Genomic DNA, 6,108 nt, shown 5'->3' on the forward strand with positions numbered 1-6,108 from the left:
TAAGCGGGCGGTCGTACGAAAGGACGACTCACGACGCCGCTAGCACTCACGCAGGTCCGTGACGGTTCTCTCCGCTCTTATTCGTATCCTTCTTCGTGCGCTTCCTCCGACTCTGAAACGTTCTACGTATCGTAAGAACGACGGCGGGTTGTCGAAGGCACCAAGGGACAGAGAGAGACAGAGGTAGAGTTTCGTAGTGTCTCCCGTGAACACGATAGTTTATATATCGAGCATGCGTACGAATTGCACGGTCTCGACACGACCGCGACGAACGCCGACGAGCGTCCAACAATCGCTCGTACGTCGCGTACGTTCTCTCGCGTCCGCTCTTGTTCGTATCCTTCTTCGTGCGCTTCCTCCGACTCTGAAACGTTCTACGTATCGTAAGAACGACGGCGGGTTGTCGAAGGCACCAAGGGACAGAGAGAGACAGATAGAGAGGAACGACACGCAACGCAAGCAGTCTTAGGTTTACGTGAGCAACCCTCAGCCAGGCGTGGTCCAGGAATTGTATCCGTGGACCGCAATGTGCGTTCGAAATGTCGATGTTCATGTGTCCTGCAGTTCACACGTTGACGCGCAATTAGCTGCGTTCTTCATCGACCCACGAGCCAAGTGATCCACCGTTCAGGGTAATCTTTTCATATATTTTTTAAAACTCTTGTACTCCATGTACTCTTAATACTCGGTTCGAGCGAAGCCGAGATCCGACACGACCGACCAACGGGAATCGGACGCGCAGAAGTCGCCGGAAGATCGACGACACGAAAACGTTCGAAAATGAAATCCGACGAACGCGCGAAGATACGCGCGTCCGCCGGCCGGGCGAAAAGTACATTATGATATATAACAACCATCGAGATCGAAGCTCCGTTCGTCAGGAAACGACGGGGATATAACACCCGATTCTGAATCCTCTGTGCAGCACACGATCTCGCGAAGAAATACGCACGGTGGCTAGCCCATATATATATATATGTGTGTGTGTGTATATATAATACGATATGCATTCCTCTCGTCCAATTATTCAAGAAAAAGAGCGTGCGCCTCCATCGTTCGGGTGATGTAAAGATTCGATGGGACTCGCGCGACCCTCGGCCTCGAGCGGTCTTTCCTCCCAATATCCAGAAGCCGAGCTTTGAAAAAACTCTAGCGACGGCACGGGTGTCCGACTCACGACATCGAGGCTTCGAAGTCGGCGATCTCCTCCGAACGGATGGCGATCGCGACGACTCAAAGCGTGAAAAATCGACGAAAGAGAACACATCTCCGTTCAGGTGATTGTTTTTTTTAAAAAATAAAAAAATTCGATGGGACTCGCATCCATCTACCTCGCGCGGTCTTTCTTCCCAATATCCAGAAGCCGAGCTTTGAAAAAACTTCAGCGACGGCACGGGTGTCCGACTCACGACAACGAGGATAGACAGCCTGCGGTCCCCTCTGAACGGGTTATATGCGACGAACTAGACGAAACTTTAGTCGTTCAGGTGGTATAAAAAAAAAAAATTCGATGGGACGCACGCGCAGCCGTCGTCCTCGAGCGGTCTTTCTTCCCAATATCCAGAAGCCGAGCTTTGAAAAAACTCTAGCGACGGCACGGGTGTCCGACTCACGACATCGAGGGTAGACAGCCTGCGGTCCCCTCTGAACCAACTTCGGCTAGACTAGTTACGAATCGTTGCTACGCATCGTCATCATAGTCATCGTCATCATCATCATTATCATAGCGGGCCAACATCCACGCAATGCGTTTTCGTTCTAGGTTACCCGATCCACGAGTATGTTACAAGTGGTTTCGTTATTTCGAACAAAACGACATACGAAGAACACACGCCCTATGGGTAGGAAGCACGTTTCGAGAACGACCGAGAGCGGTGAAAGAGACGAAAGGTCGACGCGCATAAGGTATCCATGGATCTTCGAAGAGAACCTTCGAAGATATGTCGGTATCCTTTCTACATGCGCGACTCGCTACTCGTACTTTCGCTCTCGTCGACTCGTTTTAGTCGCTTCGTTCGATCCCAAAGAGGAGTCTTCGATGTCCCGTTGCTAGGAGGAGAGCAAACGCAACACAGACCACGAAACATAGAAGAGAATAGGCGAGCATGATCTCTCCGACACGAGGCACTTTAGAGATTTTGTTATTCGTTTGTACGGTCTCCACGACGCAAAAAAAAAAATACGAGATCGTGGCGGCGGGTCTTTCTGTATACGGCCTCACGCAAGCGCCTCGATCTCATTTCTCTTTACGGGTGGTTTCCATTCGTAATTTTTCGTTCGATATTCGTGTCAAAGTTTAATTTTCGAAAGCTCAAGTTCCCATTTATAGTTTTATTATAAAATCATAATATTCGCAGACGGCGGGTCTTTCTGTGTACGACCTCACGCAGGCGCCTCGAATTCGTTTATGTATGTATATATATATATATATATATATATGTATCTCTTCATCCCGATGATCGAGAGAGAGTGCCACCTTCTCTTCATATAGTTTCGTAGCTGGAGGGTCGTCTCCTCCTTATGTCTTTTCATCATTTTGCCAACGGAGTAAGCCACGCTCCGGGCGAATTTAACTGTTCTTTGTTAAAGTATATAGCTTGTTGATACGTCGTATATACTTTGGTTCGTCGATATAGGAGGAGTACGGCTCCTTACCGACTTATACAGTTTCGTATTTTTCAAGTGTTCAAGTCAAATTCTTTAAGTTTTTGTGTTATATCGTTAATGATCCTTCCGCAGGTTCACCTACGGAAACCTTGTTACGACTTTTACTTCCTCTAAATGATCAAGTTTGGTCATCTTCCCGGTAACATCGGCAATGCTTATCACATTGGCCGCGCACCAGTCCGAAGACCTCACTAAATCATTCAATCGGTAGTAGCGACGGGCGGTGTGTACAAAGGGCAGGGACGTAATCAACGCGAGCTTATGACTCGCGCTTACTGGGAATTCCTCGTTCATGGGGAATAATTGCAAGCCCCAATCCCTAGCACGAAGGAGGTTCAGCGGGTTACCCGGGCCTTTCGGCCAGGGAAAACACGCTGATTCCTTCAGTGTAGCGCGCGTGCGGCCCAGAACATCTAAGGGCATCACAGACCTGTTATTGCTCAATCTCGTGCGGCTAGAAGCCGCCTGTTCCTCTAAGAAGATTTGTTTGTACGTTGGTAGTAAAAACCCACCGACCGAAGCCGGGGGCCTTCGAGATACCATAAGTTACGTCTATTTAGCAGGCTAGAGTCTCGTTCGTTATCGGAATTAACCAGACAAATCGCTCCACCAACTAAGAACGGCCATGCACCACCACCCACCGAATCAAGAAAGAGCTATCAATCTGTCAATCCTTCCGGTGTCCGGGCCTGGTGAGGTTTCCCGTGTTGAGTCAAATTAAGCCGCAGGCTCCACTCCTGGTGGTGCCCTTCCGTCAATTCCTTTAAGTTTCAGCTTTGCAACCATACTTCCCCCGGAACCCAAAAGCTTTGGTTTCCCGGAAGCTGCCCGCCGAGTCATCGGAGGAACTTCGGCGGATCGCTGGCTGGCATCGTTTATGGTTAGAACTAGGGCGGTATCTGATCGCCTTCGAACCTCTAACTTTCGTTCTTGATTAATGAAAACATTTTTGGCAAATGCTTTCGCTTCTGTCCGTCTTGCGACGATCCAAGAATTTCACCTCTAACGTCGCAATACGAATGCCCCCATCTGTCCCTATTAATCATTACCTCGGGGCTCCGAAAACCAACAAAATAGAACCGAGGTCCTATTCCATTATTCCATGCACACAGTATTCAGGCGAAGGTAGCCTGCTTTAAGCACTCTAATTTGTTCAAAGTAAACGTATCGGCCCACCTCGACACTCAGTGAAGAGCACCGCGATGGGATATTAGTTGGACCGCCCGCGAGGAGCTAAGCCCACCGATAGGACGTACCACATAATGCCAGTTAAACACCGCGAGCGGTGAACCGACACTGTGACACACAGATTCAACTACGAGCTTTTTAACCGCAACAACTTTAATATACGCTATTGGAGCTGGAATTACCGCGGCTGCTGGCACCAGACTTGCCCTCCAATTGGTCCTCGTTAAAGGATTTAAAGTGTACTCATTCCGATTACGGGGCCTCGGATGAGTCCCGTATCGTTATTTTTCGTCACTACCTCCCCGTGCCGGGAGTGGGTAATTTGCGCGCCTGCTGCCTTCCTTGGATGTGGTAGCTGTTTCTCAGGCTCCCTCTCCGGAATCGAACCCTGATTCCCCGTTACCCGTTACAACCATGGTAGGCGCAGAACCTACCATCGACAGTTGATAAGGCAGACATTTGAAAGATGCGTCGCCGGTGCTAGATGACCATGCGATCAGCACAAAGTTATTCAGAGTCACCAAAACAAACGATGGACGGACAGACGAGCCATCCGCCACCGATTGGTTTTGATCTAATAAAAGCATTCCTACCATCTCTGGTCGGAATCTGTTTGCATGTATTAGCTCTAGAATTACCACAGTTATCCAAGTAAATGTAGGTATGATCTAAGAAACCATAACTGATTTAATGAGCCATTCGCGGTTTCACCTTAATGCGGCATGTACTGAGACATGCATGGCTTAATCTTTGAGACAAGCATATGACTACTGGCAGGATCAACCAGGGATCTTATAATATATTCCCAAAAACCAGCATTTTCGTTTAAAAGTTCTCTCTGTGTCGTAGGTGGGACGTAAGCACCGTACGACGAGACTTTTCATTTTATATATATATGTAATATGACTTAGAGAGCAACGTTCCATGGTTCAGTAACAACGTCACTCAGCCACTTTAATTCTCCTCCTCTCTCACCATCATATATCGATACAAAGATTCATACTTCACAGAATTATTTCTGTTTGTAACTTTTCTCCTCCAACTTCTCTCGTAGATATAACTTAGCGGTAAAGCACGTATACGCATGCTGGACATACCGTAAGAATATTCTTTTATAAGCTTCAACACCTCTGTAGAGACGCGTTACCAGAAGATAACGCACTCTACAGAACGCCAAAAGGACCATCGTGCAGCTACAAATAGCTTACAACCGATGGTCTCTGCAAGAATGGCTACTCCGTAAGTACAAGCACACACGCATCCAACTTTTGTCAAATACGTGCACACAGGTCACCAGCTTCCCGACTAAGGGGAAGCTTGCCACGTTAACGGTCATTACGTCCTAGACTTCGACCCGCGGCGCAGCAGTGTAGAGAAAAAACCAGTACGAGAACGGAGGGAACAGTCGAGAAATAGCGTAAAATACACTAAGACTCGAGGAGCGGTGACTGAATTCTCAACCGAGGCCGTAGAATAGCCACGCGCCCAGCGCTGTTCCGACCGAACCGTCCGGCTCGACGCTTCTCTTATAGATACCAAGGGGCCGGCCGGAAGGCCGGCGCCGGTCGGGCTAGCGGCCCGCGCGCTTATGGTGCAAAACCTCCGTAGCAACGTACCGTTCGGAAGGGACGCTGGAACTTAGTCGCTCGCACGTTCAATAACTACTATATAAAGGCGATATCCAACCATCGAAATATTTTACCACAAGCATTATTAACATATTATAAATGCATTTTTACCAAAAAATTAATTTTTTTTTCACCGAAAAATTGCATCAGTAAACATACAGTTTTATCGACTATGGACGAAAAAATAACTTTATAATCGATTAAAACACGTTAAAATAACACGAAATATGTAAAAAGATATATACCTTGTAACATTAATTAACGAAAAAATTGCAAAAATATCCCAGTCGTATCAGTCCGACGGAAGCTAATTTTTCAAAAAATTCGACAAAAATGTTTAATCCGATTGTATTATAGAGATATAACGATCCCTGTCAAAAAAATTATACCTTATAACGCTTTTTAACGAAATAACTCGAAATAACCATTTCGGACTTTTCGCACCGGCCGAACTTCTTCAAAGTCCCAACGTCCCGTCGCATAGTTCCGTTTCTAGAAAACGTTCCAGCGACCAAATAAACGCTTAATCCCGACGTAAAACGTCGAGATACGTCCATTTGTGCAAAAATATTCCTACCTTGTAACACTTTTAAGCGAGATAACTCGAAAAAACGTGTTCGAATAC

General features: G+C 47.1%; 2 non-coding genes across 2 annotated transcripts; both read right to left on the reverse strand.

The window, feature by feature from the left end:
* Positions 1-480: 480 nt before the first annotated feature.
* LOC126928536 (5.8S ribosomal RNA) lies at positions 481-635 on the reverse strand. Its single transcript, XR_007716754.1, has one exon. It is a non-coding gene; the product is annotated as a 5.8S ribosomal RNA (ribosomal RNA).
* Positions 636-2,722: 2,087 nt separating this feature from the next.
* On the reverse strand, positions 2,723-4,645 carry LOC126928537 (small subunit ribosomal RNA). Its single transcript, XR_007716755.1, has one exon. It is a non-coding gene; the product is annotated as a small subunit ribosomal RNA (ribosomal RNA).
* Positions 4,646-6,108: the final 1,463 nt, after the last annotated feature.

This window comes from Bombus affinis, unplaced genomic scaffold, assembly GCF_024516045.1.
Source record: "Bombus affinis isolate iyBomAffi1 unplaced genomic scaffold, iyBomAffi1.2 ctg00001053.1, whole genome shotgun sequence".
NCBI classification, from domain to species: domain Eukaryota; kingdom Metazoa; phylum Arthropoda; class Insecta; order Hymenoptera; family Apidae; genus Bombus; species Bombus affinis.